General features: G+C 39.5%; 1 protein-coding gene across 9 annotated transcripts in view; it reads left to right on the top strand.

Moving 5' to 3' along the window:
• Window positions 1–16,029, top strand: part of HHLA2 (HERV-H LTR-associating 2) — a 90,820-nt gene that overhangs the window by 59,428 nt on the left and 15,363 nt on the right. For 6 of the 9 annotated variants that reach the window (XR_006817970.1, XM_046001590.1, XM_046001589.1 and 3 more), the window contains one exon: window positions 4,807–4,913. The exons of 2 other annotated variants lie outside the window; for them this stretch is intronic. The gene's annotated coding sequence lies outside the window, so the exon portion shown is untranslated. Of the gene's footprint in view, window positions 1–4,806; window positions 4,914–13,091; window positions 13,223–16,029 lie in introns of all 9 variants that reach the window. One more of the 9 variants, XM_046001586.1, reaches the window with a different exon arrangement.

The following is a 16,029-nucleotide window of genomic DNA, read 5'->3' as shown; positions in this document are numbered from 1 at the left end:
CAAAAAAGGGAAGATTTAGAAACTTGACACAGATGCAGAAAAGGTAGGGTCATCTCAGGCAGGGACATGGGGCAAAGACCTCAGGCTCCTACGGCTGAGTTTTGAGCACCACTCCTATTCCATTCAGAAGCTGGTTTGTGTGGCCTTTGCTTGAGACATGAGCAGTCTTAGAGTACTTCCCCTGAATCTATATTTTGCTTGTTATTCTGGGTTCCTACCTATTGCCCCTATAAAAGGGGGGGGCAACCCCTTACTGATACTGACAGTGGGCTACATGTACTATACAATGATATCTAGAGAATGGTAGTATTTGGAATCAGTCATTCAATCTTACTGGATTGAAAGGCAGCAAGACTCCCTTCTGTGTTCTGGGACAGAAATGTAAATGTTCATGGTAAGTGGTAGCCAAGTTTTCTCATCAACCTATTACTGTCGTCCAACCAGACCTCTTCTCAGAGGGAATTTGTGGGTGTCTGGATAGCTGTTTCCTAAAAGAAGAGAACAGAAGCTCATGAAGCACCTGGTGCCACAAACCTATGCAGCTAATCCTGGCCCAAGGTCACAGTCATTAAGTGGAAGTAATGTGACTCAAATCTAGGCACCCTCACTCCACAGCCTTAATTCTTACCTGCTTCTTTATGCTCCCTTGCCAAATGCAGCTAAGTCTCCTTTATAAGAAGAGGAACTATTGCCAAATGTCCCCCAACTGTAGAGATGTCAGAGTTAGCAAATAAAAATACAAAATTCCCAGTTAAATTTGAATGCCATATCAATGAATGATTTACTTTAGCCTAAGTATGTCTCAAATAATGCATAGGACATGCTTATAATATAAAAGTATTAGTTCACCTGAATTCAAATTTAACTGGACATCCTGTATTTTATCTGGCAACTGTACACAGCCCAATATCCAACCCTCTTCAATATTACTCTCTCAGCAACAAAAATGAATTTAAATTGAGCACATACATGCCTCAAAGGGTGCAGTGCAGAAAAAATTTCAGAGGAAATTTCAGAAATTCAGATCTGCTGAAATCATTGTTATAGTACTCACCAGGCAGTCTCTATTCAATGAGCCAGCCTCGTCAGCCAGCTTTCATTTCAAGTTTGATGACTTGGTTAGTGCAAACTTTTGTTGCATGCTGTCCTACAGTAGGTGACATTAAATCCTGGCGCCTCTGTCATTCTGCAGCTTTTCTTGCTTTCAAAGACTGCAAGAACTGGAAACATTAGTTTGGATATATGTGTATGTCTGGCCTACCTACCTCCCATGTTGTTCTGTTCCTGGGGCTCAGAAGACTCTTCCTTCCCAGGAGAAACAGATTACTGACCCAGGTTGCAGAATTCTTTTAAAAATGTACATTGCTTTTGGGTTTTGTAGGCCAGAGGAGACAGCAGAGGAGAGAGATGCAATGAAAATGGGATCCCTAAATTCAGCAGAGTTAGGAGGAGTCATGCTGAAAGCAACTGATTGCAGACTCTGAGCGGGTGTGGTCAGAAATCCAAAGGCAGCGCAATATTCAGGACTCAGGAAATAGTCAGACAAGCAGAAATCTTTGGCTCAAATTAAACACGGAATTAAATTGATGAGCCAGCCTTTTAGTTCTGTTTTTTGTTTATTGGATTTTTTGTTTGTTTGTTTGTTTCTGTTTTTACTTTTTATTTTTTTTAATTTTACTTATTTTTTTAATTTAAATTCAATTAGCCAACATATAGTACATCATTAGTTTTTTTATTATGTTCAGTTAGTCAGCATATAGTACATCATTAGTTTTTGATGTAGTGTTCAATGTTTCATTAGTTACATATAACAACCAGTGCTCATCACATCACATGCCCTCCTTAATGCCCATCACCCAGTTTTTTGACATAAAGAACAACTTTCATTCTTCAACTGTCATCAGTATTGCAATGACTAAACCAAGGAACTATTTGAGAATAAGGTATGAATATTCATATATGCCTCTCTCAAGCCCTTGAAAGTATCCTAGGATGTAGTATTACTTTGGATCAACTATTTTGAAGGCATCGGGTTTGCAAAATGCTACCATCTGGCTCTCCTCCTACTCTAGCCTTTACAAAAGAGGTCAGGGAGCTATTTAATTTGGGGATTCCAAAATTTGCCAAGGATAGACATTCTCATTATATACTCAGAGAAAAAAAATGTGTAGATTATAGTCCTGCAGAGACCAGTGTAAGTAAAGTTAGCTGGCTTATAGGTAGAGTCTAAGAAAATAGCAGCATCCACTTCAATTATTTACGACAGAGGAAATTTAATGTAGGCATCCAGGTAATAAAGGAGTTAGAAAATCAAGGATGAGATAGTGAGAACTCATGGGACAATAGGAAGTCACTTCTATGGTGAAGGAATTGATACTATGGGAACCTAGGGATGAGGTCACCTCATGGAAGCTGGAACCGTGACAGGTCTGCCTGTCAGGACCTTGAGCCATGGAAAGGATGGAGCTGGTACCAGAAAAGCTGCCTAACACATTATTACTTAATCAGGTATTGAGTCTCATTGTAACTTCCGTCCATGTTTGCCTCCTCATTGGAAGAAATTTACACAGTGACAGTATCCAGTTCTGGATACTGAATGTTATCCGTGGCAAATCCTAATAGAATTGCAATAAAAGCTCCTAGATTTTGAGAAAGATTTGGTTTTCTTTGGCCAAGGGCATTCCTTTCAGAAGTTGTGTCTAGGTATATAAATAGTATAGAATTTATGAAGAAGATACTTAAGTTTTAGAGTCTATGATCAAGGATCCACTATCTACAACAAAGTGTGCCTTCTGGAATTCTATTAAGCAAATAAATTGCATGAGCGGACTGCTTATATACCATTCCGGACCCACTTGGCAAGCAGTGAGAAGGAGGTTGAACTGAACTGATTCCACCAATGCCTAGTCACGTTATGGAGAGCCTCTTCTGTAGTGAAGGCTTTCTGGTGAGCATTCACATGGCACATGAATAAGGCGGCCATAGGAGTCTAGATAGACTCTGTGTAGGCTCCACCACACAGCCTTTCCCTCATCAAAGCAGATCAGGCTGTGCCACAGCTGAGTGCGCACTTTGTCAGCCTTAGAGATCAGCCCACGTCTCTGATGTGACATCACACCTAGCAAAGACAAGTCAGCTCTTTGCTGGATTATATGTATTGCTTCTGTTACAGAAAGGACTGTATTTCCCTTCTTCCTGGCTGTGCCTTTGCCAGAACTACCAACTGCAGTCTTATTGAATGCTTCATACTCAGTCATTATCCTACCCAAACTGGTTCTGAAGGGAGTTCCTTGATCAAAAGCAAAGAAAGCAAGTCATGGACTAATTCAAATGTAACTCACTTCTTTTAAGTTTTCTATCAATGATGCCACAAGCCTTCTAACATGGTGGAATGGTCTCTGAAAACGTAGCCCTGCAATCTTCCAGGGCCCCTTCTACATGATGACATAGCTCCTTCACAGAAGACTGGGTAGGCTGTGAAGCAGTGTTCCAAATAAGGGACTGTGTCCCCACAGTTAGAAGATGTGGATCTAGGAACCATGGACAGAGGAGGGACTAAGATATCTAACAATTTTAACAAAGATTCTCTCAGTTGTTTTTTTTTTTTTTTTAAGATTTTATTTATTTATTTGACAGACAGAAATCACAAGTAGGCAGAAAGGCAGAGAGAGGAGGAAGCAGACTCCCTTCTGAGCAGAGAGCCTGATGTGGGGCTCAATCCCATGACCCTGGGATCATGACCTGAGCCGAAGGCAGAGGCTTTAACCCACTGAGCCACCCAGGTGCCCCTACTCTCAGTTTTTTACTCACTGAGGCTTTTAGTGTCATTCATCCTCCCTTTTAGTACCTGAGAACTGGAGGCAACATACAGTGTGTAACCTACAGTACTACACTGTAACAGTACTACAGGGCAGTACTGTATGTTACACGTACACTGTATGGTACACATACACTGTATGTTGCACACTAAACATCTGTAACATGCCATGTAGTACTTCTAAATTAGAAACTAAGACAGGTCATTTGGGTTCTTCATGCCCGGGGTAGAATGGCCGAAAAGTGGGATACTGTATTAGCTGGGGTGATTGACCGTGCCTAGTAAGAATACTATGATTACTGCTGTGCAGTTAGGAGGAATATGATAGGAACATAATGGATACCTTTCTTTTATATTCTCAGTGGGAAAGTGTTGTGGGAGACCATTGGTAAGATCATAGGTAAGACCACAAAGAATTGAAACAGTTCAAAGGTCAAGGTTCAGGCTACCCCACTGGGGGAACATAGCTAAGGGACTGCCAGAAGGTAGGGAGATCAGAGAAGAGTTAACAGAAAAGGGAAGGCACACATACTAGCTCTGGTTTAGGGAGAAGTGACAGATAGAAAAGCCATGGTCTGTTTCTTTGCTTGATGTGTCATGAATTAGAACAAAATGTCTTCTATCTATATTGTATGTAGAGTGTGTTGGTGATGGTATTCCTTTTGGACCATAGATTGAAGCAGAATTTGAGGGGGAATAAATATATCCTAAAGTAGAACCACTCAAAGTGGGGCTCGGCGGGCTGGTGCCAGTGTATGAGCTGTTCATTACCTGTTCATGATGCAAGAAGTATAGAAATAGAGAATATTTAAAATTACTCTGATAGATTGCTATCAAGATTTCTATGCCTATTGTATATAATAATAAAAAATCAAGGCTCACATTTTATGTTTAATTTCATTTATCTAGCAATTCATCTTTATTACATTTTCCCAGTGAATTTGCCCATGACAGATTAGAAACCAAAATTTACTGTTTCTTTACTGTAGATGGTTTGAGAAGTGCTGATCTTGTTTAGCAGTGCCCTTGTGATATCTATTATTACTCCTGAATGCAGCAACTTCTGGAACTTGGACTGCTTCCCACAGCAAAGGAGGTAAGTAAGCTTGCCATTGTCCATAGAGTATTTGGGTGATGGTAAGTGAAGACAACTTTGGCTACATGTGTTGGGCAGCCAAAGGTTCATGTATAGAAATATACCAATGAGCCGACTGTAGAGCTTATAATCTGTTGCTCTCTCTACCTCCCGTGGCTCGCTTTCCTAAGAGTAGAAGTATGTAACCAATACATGGCCTCTCCAGTTTGGAAAGTAGAACCACGATCTAGTCAGGAGGAAGTTAACTGGAATTGAGTCACTGTGTAACAAAACCTAAGCCGTTGACTTCCCTGGCATTGTCTTCTCTTTTGAAGCCTGGAGGTTCATCCTTCAGTTCTGGAGTTCCCAGTCTCTTTCTAATACATTTCCTTCTTGTTTAAGTCTTAAATATGTTGCCTGTCACTACAGAAGGTCTCATAGTTTTAAAAGCATTTGATAATTGTTGCCAAATTGCTTTCCAGAAAGTTGTATATCAGTGTATACCATCACCAAAGATATCTCTCCAATATCTTCTCAGAGCTGCATATTAAATGTATATATACATATGTGTATGTGTGTGGATATCTGTCTCTATATATAACCTGTCTCTATCTATCTAACCTGTCATTCTGCCAGGTTAGAAATGGGATCTTACTTAAAATTTTTTCACATCCTTGAATATTTAAAAGATATTTCATATCTTTCATATCTCTGAAAAATTTTTTCATATCTTTGAATATTTTGTATCTTTGAGTATTATTGAAGGTAAATTTGGGAGAGATTAGGTATCAGGACAATTTTATATGCAAGTTTTAAAAACCAAATTCAAATTAGCTTAGACAAAAAAAAAGAGGTTTGGTTAGCACACATAAAATGGAAAGATACTGGGGTAGTTTACAGAATTGAATTAAGAAGTGTGGGAACCGAGGCCATGACGATGTGCTTATTGGCAGGCATTTCTGTCCGCTCGGGTGCACTCGCCTACTTGCCATTATGCTCTCATCCTCTGCCTCTCTCTGCACTCTCTGCCATTGATTGATTTCTTTCTGTCAAACAGTTCTCTTTACATGGCAGGAGTTTATAGCTGCCATTAGTTTCAAACATAGTCTCCCAGCCTAGAAGCCTTAGTGGAAGAAAGGTCTTCTCATTTAATGTTCAGAAGTGGTTTGGCCTTTTTTGGGTCCCTTGCCCACTGTTTGGATGGGTTGCCATTATTTGCCATACCTGGATTATTAGCCCGTCCTTGGTTGGAATGACAGAGTAGGACATTGTTGCCAACACAGATTAGCAGCAACCCCCTTCCCAGAATGAAATGAAATGGGGAAGAAGGGTTCCCCTTAAGGCAGGGTAGCTGGGCAGACAGAAATATTCTCTACACATTTAGTAGGAGCTCTTGACTTTGAGCAGATTGATTACATGTTGAAATCAATGCTTAAAAAGGACTAAGACAGCAATGGTACATACTAGGGTGACCATATAATTTATCATCCAATCTGGGGTTCTGTAAAAGGGGCTGCTATTAATAATTAACAGAATGCACAGTTAACCCTATCTGGAGAACTGAGAAAGTAAAAGCAGAGAAAGCACTTAGAATCACTATAACCATACACGGTTTTTCAATTGCCATCAACACTTGCTAAGAGAAAATAGCTTCTTAGAAGTGGGGCTGAAACTCCCAAAAAGGTCAAGATTCAAAAAGACTAAAGGGACCATTGGAAGGGACCATTTGCTCCTTGATAGCTGGTTCTCTGGGGGAATGACCTAGAGGTGGTGAATCACTGATGTCATGTGTAAAGTTTCAGAGTAGAGTGGTTAATAGAGGGCCCCAAAGTCATGAACATGATGTTCTTTAAAGTCCTGACATTGCCATTCACTGTAATCTTGAGCAAGCTACTTAGCCTATATAAACCTCAGTGTCTTCATCTCGGTAATGGAAATTATAACACCTCACATGATTGTGTTTAGATTTTCAGTGTATATAACATTACTGTATGCTTAATAGCACTGAGATGTTACCTGCTAATATTACCAAAAATGTAATAAATGCAGGAGAAAAGAAAAAACTATATTTTATAATTTTTAATTTTTTTTTTTTAGCAGATAGGACCTCCCTGTAAACTTTGTTCATATGGGTTGTTTCATCCATCTTTAGATGTTCACATCCTCTGCTCTTCTGACCTGCCAATTCCTCCCACCCATGATCACCCAAAATGTAGACAACACCCCATTTTGGGTCAAGGAAGGAGGAGTCAAATGTCCCCTCATGTCATTTAAGAATGTCTTTCAGTTTGTAACTTGTGTCACTGGAACTTTTCAAAAATGATTTAAGGATTGATAGGGGGAATCTGATTCACAGGATTTTTAAAGTCAGTACACCGTGAGAAGGAGTAGCCCTAGATACGGTCCCAGGTACAGCTCAGGGGGTGAAGTTTGTTGGGAATTGGGGTCACAATTAGAGGGAAACACGGGGTCAAGGAATGTTATTCAGTGTGCTTGTAGGCATGGGGAAAGAGAAGGAGAGCTGGGATGGGTTAGGGTTAAGGTCTGGGAAAGAAAAGAGAGAACAGAATTGGGACATGGAGGAATTACCAGAAGATACAGAGTTGATCCTCTGGGTTGATACAGAGGAGAGCAGATGAGGTAATTCATGTTTCTCAAAGAAGGTATCAGCTGATCTTTGGAAAGAAGCAGGGGAAGCCAAGGCAAGGAGAAACAGTCATCATTCTACAGCGAATCATGCTGGGCCTGGATCTCACTGCCTGAACAGATGAAAACATAAAAAAGATGCCTCACTTTAAAGAATCCTATCATCACTGGTTACAGTCTGTTTCTCTGTGTCTCTGTCTTTCCTCTCTTTCTCTCCCTCCATTCAAACCACGCACCCCCCCCCCCCCCCGCACTCTCTCTTCCTTTCTCCCTCCCTGAATGTTCTAGTGTCTTTACTGAACTCAGAAGTCCCCTGGGAAAACTTCTAACCATAGAAACAAGTAGAACTGAGCAGAGGCTGACTTACCAGGTGTGTCAGGGCAACTTGAACTTTGAGTGGAGCCATGTGTATGAATGAGTCAAACTCATGTATTTTGCTTTCAAAATGTTTACAGGCCAACTTAAAACTTTTATATTGTCCCTCCTCTAGTCTTAACTATAAATTCAACACTAAACTTACAATGTTGAAGTACACATCATTGCATTAGAACTTGTCAAAATCACTTTTTCTACCAACATGTCAGTCCTAGTTGTGTATTATTAAGTTACTACCCCATAGCCTTATTTTTAAAGCCCCTTGAAAAAAAATTTATTTATTTTTCTTTTAAAGAAATAAGGACAAACAGGGGCCCTGGAGGCTGAAATAGCCAAACTCTTTTTTAGTTGTATAATAGAAAACATCATATTTGCAAACTAGTACTTCAGCTGAGTATCAGTATTTTACTCTTAATGTTGATACTAAAAAGAAAGGGGACTTTTAAGGTTAATGTGTTCTGCTGTTAGAAACCTCTTCGTACAAAAATCCTAAGGCACTTTAAATTTACTACAAAATTCCAATGGCTCATAACTGACACTTGCTTTAGCTCTAAGATTAAATGTGGTTTTGCCACGATTAACAAGAAAATGCATGTCTCTAACTTAACTCTTAAGATATGACAAAACTTCTGTCAATATTATATTGCAATGGGAAGAGAGATTGGTTTTTTTTTTCATTGATTTATTTATGTAGACAAAAATGGAACTTCCTGTGTCAGTAACTCTTCAACATGTTAAAAAATATATATTTTGTGTGTGTGTATCACTTTGGAATATTTGGAGACATTTGTAGGGCCGAGTCACAACAGTTTAAATATATTACTTAGCTAGCAGAAAGTCTAAAGGTAGAAGATCCAGAACAGCTAGACTCAACAATTTCGTTATAAACCCATTTCTTTCTGACTTTCTATCATCTCTATGATCCTTGTTATGTTGGCTTTTTAATCCTCACTCTTATTTCTTCACATCAGGAAGGTGGTTCCTGCAGCTACAGCATGAAATCCGTGCTCAGAAAGCAGAAGGAAGGGGTTGCCATGAAGTTCTGCTATTGTATCTATCCCTCTTATAAGGGCACACCATTTTCCACAGAAATCCTCCCAATAGACCTCTGCTTATGTCTCATTGTCCAAAACAGTGTCCAAATTTTTTTTTCAGTTTTATTTCAGTAGTTCATTTTGGAGAAAGCAGTGCAAGAAGCTGGCCACACCCCTATTTCTCTTGGGTTCAGAGTTACAAGGAGGTAAAGGCAGACATACAGACATTATAATTGGGTTTCAGTACTCAAGAGTAGTGTGAACATAGTTAGTTGCTGAACTCAGTTTCCAGGACAGTTGGGAAGTTCTGACTGGGTTCCAACTCTTCATGGTGGTCACGACCCCAGCTCCTCCTTCCCCAAATGTGGAGGACTCCCACTCCCACACTGAGCCAGTGTGGCCATCTCATGTACCCTTTCTGGACGCTACCTCTGTTCTATTGGCTAGAGGTGGCCAAGTCTCACACAGGGCTGAACAGAGGAGTTCTGTTAGCAAAGAAGGGAAATGGTACCAGTGTCTACCATGGTGTGCTTTCACATTTTATCTATTTCACGTTATTAAGTTTGCTTTTAAATAGTTTCCTTTCACATTTACTTCATTGATGCTTACAGGCTGGCTCCTTTTATTTATCTCTTATAATCCCACTGGTGGGATCTTTCCAAAAGACAAATCTGACTTCACCATTAGCTTCCTATTTTCTCAGTGTGTCTTACAAGAACAGTCATGATCTGGCCTTTGCACACCTTTCCAGCATGTTTTCTTCCACATGGCCTGCTTGGTGTTTATGTTTCTCTTGCAGCTGTATCTTTGTTTTATTGTCTGCCTAGAAAATATCTTCCCTCCTCCACTTCCCTGTATTCCTTCCCACAGGCAGCTTCTCCTTGTCCTTCAAAACTCAATGCTTTAAGAAGCTTTCATTAACACCCTGCCCCCACTAAGCTCAAGATATTTCTTCTGTCCTTCCATAGCACCTCATGGGAGTTCCTATTGCTGCCTATATCTCTGTATTATGATTTGTTTGTTTATATGATCCGTTAATCTTTTGGTAGAGCCTGAGCTTTGTGAGATTAGGGACTGACTCATCCCCATATAGTTTGTGACCCATAGGAGATGTTCAAATTGTATGTTTCCCATGGAGAAAACATGGTTAAGCTTGATGGATGACAGAGTGGGGCACTGTACAAACAATGATCTAATCCTGTTTCCTAGGAGGTTGGGATAAATTTGAGGCATTTCATTTTCTCTTATTTTTCAGAGCTTTAATATGGTCAGACTCAAAGGATGGATTGTAGGTAGAAGATAGGTCTAAAGCAATGGAGCTTTATAAACAAGGGTTATTTTGCAGAATTGATTCTGAACTGTAGAGAAAACTCACTGATACGAAGTCAACCTCACAACCACTATACTTTGAAATGACCCACTAATCTCTATATGCAGACTGAAGCCAGCAGTCCTCCCTGTCTTGTGCACCAGCTACTTGAGTTAGCTATAGTTTTACATTCCAAGGACCGAAAGCCACTAATTCAGGTGTCCATAGGCACAAGCACTTGCTAGAAAGCAGACCTCTATAAGTCATCACTTAATAAAAACGCTAAGCAATCTACACAGCTAGGAATAAGTCTTGTAAAGATTGTTTTGCCTTTTTTTTTTTTTTTTTTCACCAAATTCTTGATTCAGTGATTCTGTTACAGGTCACTCAACCCCAGCACCTCAATACGTAGGTACAAGGAGGAGTTCTTTATTTCTGGAATTGAAAGGGTGACACAGGGATTGAGTCAAAATGGTTAATGGTTAATGAGAATGAGGAATACTGACTATATCACTTACCATGCAATAGATATATTCAAATATAGCAGCCGTGATGACTATCGGATGGGATTCTGATACCGACATTGAGTGATAAATATAAACTGACCTAAGGAAGGTCTTCTTTGACCCTCCAGCTACTACTGCTTCCTCTCTGTGTTACAGATACTGGTCTCACATGTCTATAGCTAGAGGTCACCAAATCACTTCAGAGCTTTCCTTACTTTTCTCAAAATCCTTACATCTGACACAATCAGGCCCAGTTGTTGGTTTGGCTAAAAAATTTGGTATCTAAGTTATATATTTTGAATGTTTTAAAAAATTAAAATAACAAGTGTTCATCTACTGCTTTCTAGGTTTTTTGACTGGAGGAGGTCAAGGCATTGTTCTGAGCTTGAAGCCCTGTTTGGTTTCTTGTGTTCTCTTTCTCAGACAACCTTTGTAGCATACTATCCAGTATTTATAATTTTCATTTCTTGAAAGTGGCCAGAGAACTCGGTACTCAGGTTTTTATAAGAGTTTGGCTCCTTCTAGATCTTCCCAGTTTGCTCTCAGTCCTTTACTATTGTCTCTCTGACACCTAATCCAATAGCAGAATTTTCTTGTCTTTTTTTGTGACTTGCTCTTACAGTCTTTCCAGAACATTCATCTTATTCAACTTAGCTGTTGGGGGAACACCAGGTTTGTCTAGCCCTCGCATTTAGTCAATTAATGTTTAAATTATTTAGTGATGCTAACTCACTGAACTGGTGGGAGAAGAAGTATACAGAAACAGCAGACCGGTTTCTCAGAGGCACTGGACATGCCATGGGCATCTGTCAGTGTTTTATAGAGGGAGCCCTGACTTTTTAAATCAGTCCTTGGCCTTACCTCTGCACGTGTTCAGAACTCACTTCGCTTAATGGAGTCTTACTCAGTTGTTTCCTACCTATATATGCTCAACAAAACCCCTGCCATCTGCCTTGTTAACCTTGGCATTTTCTTTTGTCTGTTGTCTTGGCTTTGTGGCATTTTTGCTTAAAAAAAAAAAACAAAACCACCACTCTGTCCAGCTATATTCTTTCTTGTATACCACTGCCCCGCTTCTAAATGTCAGGTGCTGACCCCGCCTTCTCTGGGGAGGCCAACTTCAGCGTGTCCACAATTTTACCCACCACAGTGTGAGCTGCAGTGACCACAGTCCAGCCATGAGTTTCCATGACACTGGTTTCCCCTGTCCTGTATTTTAAGACTTAGGATACCATACTGTGAGGCATGACCTCTGGCTTCCTTCATGGCTGTCCTCCATGGCCGAGGGGCCAGGTGCACAACTAGAAGAAACATGGGAGTTAAAGCCTCGTGGCTTTATAAACCATAAATGAATTCCTTTGGTTCTTTTTCTCTGATGGGTATGTGGTTCTGTAGAAGATACTAGGAGATCTGAGCAAGTGGTTCTGTTTTCTGTTCTAAAGCTATGCCCAAGGCAACCACCATCTGTATCTACTTTCCCTTCTTCACTGTTTCACTTCCCCTTTTCCTTCACTCTTACTGCTCTGCCGGCTGCACCCCTCCTCCTCCCCCAAAATGTATTACTGTGTACCTTACCCCTGTTACAAAGACCCAGTCAGGCATCCACAACAACAGCGAAACAAAAAAAACAAACAGAGCCTGAAATAAAGACAGTACCCCTAGAGATTCAGAGTTTCAACCCAATGTATGAATCCTCAAGGGGTGGACTTCCACTGTAAAACATCAGGTGAGATTTTTTTGAGTAAAGAGAGGGTAACCCTTAAATTATTCTTTTGTTCTTCTTTTCTGTTTTAACAAAGTCAATACTATTAAAATCTAAGTGGATGCTTAGGAGAAATCCCTACAATGTTACAAAGAGTTTCCTTTTGTTATGACTTTCACAAATTGGCTCAGAGCCAAGAACACTATAGCGAGGCACAAATTTAAAAACAATGCAGAGGAGAATGTACACCCTGGAAGCTGCTTTTCCTGAAGGAACTCATAAAGGGAATTGGCATGTTGCAAGTTATAGGAAACATTCTTGTTTTTCAAAAACAAATTGCCTTGCAACGTAGCTCAGTCACATTTAGGCCAGCAGTTAGGAGCCAGGTCTGGTCTTGAGTGTCAAAGATGGGCAGGCTAGAGAGTCTGGCATGAACACAAGTGAAGTTTGTCATTATTGTCACAGTGAGTGCTGATGGCTGCAGTCAGGGTGGTCTGTAGCTGTCAGAGTGGGTCCAGGGGTAGTTGTTCTGTTCTCCTTGTTTTATGCTTGTAGAATGGCCTGAATTTTCTCTTCTGTCTGATTAGTCTTAGCATCTGGATTTCTTTTTGCCATGTTCCATTACAGAGGCTGCCTCTCTGCCTTTCTCCCCCACATCTGGAATCCAGCCAAAATGTACCAGAACAAGATGCTTCTAACATTTGAACCCTTTTGTAAGGGTGCTGATTGCAACTTGGGTAACTTCAGTTTAATTCAAGGTGGATGATTTCTGCTGCTTTTGGGAAAGAAAATAAATGTCTAAAAATAAAACTTGGGCATAAAAATAGGGCCAAATACTCATTAACTGCCTCACTTAGCTGAATGCTGAAATTATTTCAACAGAGCTAAATCAAGCATTTGTGTAGAAGAGGTTGAGTATGTTTTTTTTATTCATAGTACTTTATCTTAGATGATAAATGGGTTACTGTAATTTGTCATTTTATTCAAAAGACATGAATTAAATAGCTCTCAAGGGCCTAATTTTCAGCTCATGGTGACCCTTGAATTGGAGCATTGTGTTCACAAGTTTTTTAGAATGTATGCTGTGGGCTTTTATGGGAGGGACTGGAAGGGCAGGCTGGACCAGGAGCCAGAGTATGGAAGGCTTAGTGGGCTAGGGTTAAAAATTTGGATCTCAGTATGATGGAAAGCCACTGAAGGGATTTCAGTAGGAGGATGTCATGGAATGATTTACATTTTAAAAAGATGGAGTGTTGGCTGCTGCATGGATAGCGGACTGACTGTAAGCAGTAACCAGCCAGATATCTAGGTAGGAGATGACAGTGGCTTTTGAAGAGACAGTAATGGTAGAGTTGCTGAGTGCACAAATAATGGAGTTTTGGGCCATTAACAAAATGACTGGGAGTAATTCTGAGTAATTTTGTTGTCTTGTTTGGGGTAAGGCAGGGAGCAATGGCAAAGGGAATGAGGTAAAAGTCAAATTAGTCTTAGCATCTGTGATGCCTGTAGGCATCTAAACAGACAGGTCAGATGGAAAATGGAAAATATGACATTGACTCAGATAAGTTTCAGAATCCTTCACATACAGAATGACATTCAGAGCTATGGAATAAAAGAACTCACCTAGGGAGAGAGTTCAGAGATAGTATAAGACTTGAGAACTTCCCTTATTTCTACATAAATAGGGTAAGCAGAGACACACAGAGAGACCTCACAGCAGTGAGGAAGACCAAAACCAAAAACAAAAACAAAAACAAAAAACCAGGAGAATGAGTTGGCTGGAAATAAGAGAAGAATCTTCCATCAGAGAGATGAGGGCCCATTATGTTGAATGCTGCTGTGAGACTGGGTAAGATGAGGACAGATCATATCTACTGTTTCTGGCAACGTGGAGGTTCTTAGAAACACTGACAGGGGCAGTTTATGACCTGTCACATAAACAGAGGCCACAGCGGATTGAGAGGAAATAGTAAAAGGGAAATGGGGGTGGTCCTTTAGACAATTCTTTCGAAGTTAGTAGAGCTAAGACATAGGTAGATAGCTAATCAAGAGCCAGAGGAGAATATCGTGGGGCTTTTTCCATGGTCTTAAGATGGGACCTATTGGAACTCAGGGACTTGATCTAGTGGAGAGAACCTGATGATACAGTAGAAGAGGGGATATATTTGCAGGGACAGATCTCTTGAGTGTAAAAAATATGGGAAACAGGGCAAAAGTGAAGGATTTGGTTTTCTATAAGAGGAGAAGGGGAGACAGAAAGAGAAGACACAACTGTTAATGGCTTGGTTGAACTGGTGGTGGAGTGAGGGAGTATCCATAATTGTCATTAATGAAGGCAAAAGCATCAGCTGAAAGAGACATGGGGGAAAGAAATACTGGAAGTTTCAAGAAAAGGTAGCAAATATTGGAGTCATAATGAAGAATGAGAAAGTGAACCTGTATAGTAAGATAGAGGACATGGAATGCCCCAAAGTTACATTAAGCAAGGTGGATTTGAGTTCATTGTTGCTTAGGAAAAAATACTTAATTCTTGTTTGCTTGTTTGTTTTATCAAGTAGCCTATAAAGATAAAAAGTGTTATTACATATTTACATATGTTCATAGCAGAAAATGAGTTTAATGATTACTTGTAATCTTACTATTCAGAAATAATCATTGTGATACAACTTTTCGTACATTATACATGCAAATACATCAATAGGAAAAAAAAAGTCTTATTTTCATAACTAAAGTTATTTTACAAGTTTTTGCTTTGCCAAACATTATATCTATTGCTCTGAGCTACTGGAGTGATAACTTTGTCATACTGCAAATGTATTCCCTGATTATTTGTATTTTAATATGTTCTTGTTGCTTTTCCAATTTTTATGTAGAAATATCTATCATAAAAAATGTATAGTCCTGTTAAAAAAGGCCCTCTCCCAGGGCCATATATACAGTTATTTTCTTCTAGTATTTAAAAGGTAAAGATGAAACTATAAATTATTCTATCAGGTTTAATTTTGCTGTGATGAAGGACTGTAATTGTATTTTTTAGAATAGTCTTAATTATTCTTAAATCTCATATCCTGTATTTATGACACAACTTTTTAATCGTGTAGATCCCAAGTGATGTCTTTACAATTTTCTTTTAGAGATTTTTAAAACTAATTATATGTTATTCTTTAAACAAGATATTTCTTAAAAGGAGTAAAAATTATCTATAATCCCAGCACCAGAGAAAATCAGTTATATTTTACTTACTTGGAATTATATTGTATGTATACAGTTTGCCATCTACATTTTCTTATGTGTTTTAGTTTTTGTAATACTCATTTTGAATCATGATTTTATTTTATTTTTTTAAAAGATTTGATTTATTTATTTGACAGAGAGAGACAGTGAAAGAGGGAATACAAGCAGGCGGTGTGGAGAAGGAAGCTTCCTGCTGAGCAGGGAGCCTGATGCAGGGCTTGATCCCAGAACCCTGGAATCATGACCTGAGCCAAAGGCAGACGCTTAACGACTGAGCCATCCAGGCACCCATGAACCATGATTTTAATGACCGACTTATGATTTGTACTAT

The sequence above is a fragment of the Meles meles genome, chromosome 4 (assembly GCF_922984935.1).
Source record: "Meles meles chromosome 4, mMelMel3.1 paternal haplotype, whole genome shotgun sequence".
NCBI lineage: Eukaryota > Metazoa > Chordata > Mammalia > Carnivora > Mustelidae > Meles > Meles meles.
This window is presented reverse-complemented; position numbering and strand designations above follow the sequence as displayed.